Genomic DNA, 1570 nt, shown 5'->3' with positions numbered 1-1570 from the left:
CGAAATAAAATTTCTCTTTCTCAATTCGACAGCGAATTGCGTGGAAAAGTTATATATATATATGTATATATAGTTAGAAATATTGTCACGTGCGACATGCTCTTTAGGGAACGTACCCATACTACGTGACTCACTTTTTCGCATGCCCGGAAAAACCGACAACCCTAACGGCCTTGTCCCTGTGGACCAACCGTACAGAAGCTGCACGCTTCCTAGGGCTGCCGTTAGTGGAACTTGACGACAACGACTGAGATACCAACCGTCCTGGGCGGGGTTGTTGTAGCCGCTACAACAACAACAACAACAACCCACTTTTTCCAATTTTTGATCCCCTTCCCCCCTGGGTGACCACGCGTAGTATATTCCAATACCCAAACATCGAAAAAACGCTAGATTTCCTTATACTACGTAATAAAAACGGAAGCCCCGCCCCCACTGTGACCAAGTTTGGTATTTTGAAGATCCCCCGCTCCCCCCAGAACGGGTAACTTAGTATAATAGGTACGTTCCCATACATACTATATACATACAATTTTTGCGAGTAGGATAGACTTGCCGTCGAAATAAAACTTTCATTTGGGTATTAAGAAGAATTTAGTTTACCTCTACCATAATATGTTAAATTATCATTCCATTGGTCCTATTGGGGCGTGTCTAATTAAAAGGTGGATATGTCCACCATATGTACATTATTTTACAGGAAAAGAATTATGGGTGACTAGCAAAGTTTGAGTATTAAAAAAAAAACTCATCTGGAAAATAATTGTCAGCCAAAAAAGTGTACTGGAAGTTTTATTTAGACACTCGCCAACTATAAGTATGATTATTGTTTCAAGGATATCGCATCGAAATGCAGCCGAATAGTGAAGTCTGTAATTTAAGATTAGTGACCTTCAAATGCGCATTGTCTTCTAAATAGCCAAAACGACTAACTATCGACACATGTGAAATCTGTGATCATAAGTACAAGCCTAACATTAAGCATATTGTTCATTTGCTTTGTTTTTTGTTAAGAGATAAGTAGTTGCATTGACAACTGTAGCGCATCTGATTGCCTGATGTTCATCCATATTTGTCAATAGGCCCACTGCAGTGAGTAAAACGCGTTTACGATGTGCGCCTGGCACGCGAAGAGAGCAAATAAGAGAGATGCATGTGTTTCGTAGTAGCTTGTGTGGCCGTTGGTCCAACGCTCGCTTTTGATTTTAGTTTTCAATTGAATATTGTTGACAGTGGGACGTACACGCATTGCTTTTCACCTCTACCGTAAGCAGTTCCTGTTTTCTATCTTATAAAAATAAATTCCTTTATACCTGTAGATGTGTATGGATGTACATATGTATATGTTTATACCTTTGTCATTTAGGCGGGGTTTTTTTAAGACATGATTGTTAATGCATATCCCGTCTATATTTATATTGTGTTTCAGACTCTGCATTTTAGCAGCGTGCGCCGCGCAACAACATGGAAGATCCCAACCGTATGATGGCACATACTGGTGGCATGATGGCCCCACAAGCTTACGAAATAAAATTTCTCTTTCTCAATTCGACAGCGAATTGCGTGGAAA

At 40.0% G+C, this 1570-nt stretch overlaps 2 long non-coding RNA genes across 2 annotated transcripts in view; one reads left to right on the top strand and one right to left on the bottom strand.

Moving 5' to 3' along the window:
- LOC118748436 overlaps window positions 1-1523 on the top strand; it is a 2961-nt gene extending 1438 nt beyond the window's left edge. Inside the window, exon 3 of the long non-coding RNA XR_004994048.1 lies at window positions 1430-1523. This is a non-coding gene — a long non-coding RNA (uncharacterized LOC118748436). The remainder of the gene's footprint in view (window positions 1-1429) is intronic.
- On the bottom strand, window positions 999-1517 carry LOC118748438. The gene is made up of 2 exons (XR_004994050.1): window positions 1354-1517; window positions 999-1284 (listed from the first exon to the last, which is right to left on the bottom strand). It is a non-coding gene; the product is annotated as an uncharacterized LOC118748438 (long non-coding RNA).
- Window positions 1524-1570: the final 47 nt, after the last annotated feature.

This window comes from Rhagoletis pomonella, unplaced genomic scaffold (genome assembly GCF_013731165.1).
Source record: "Rhagoletis pomonella isolate Grant_MI unplaced genomic scaffold, Rhpom_1.0 Rhpom_scaffold_00013, whole genome shotgun sequence".
Classification (NCBI taxonomy): domain Eukaryota; kingdom Metazoa; phylum Arthropoda; class Insecta; order Diptera; family Tephritidae; genus Rhagoletis; species Rhagoletis pomonella.
This window is presented reverse-complemented; position numbering and strand designations above follow the sequence as displayed.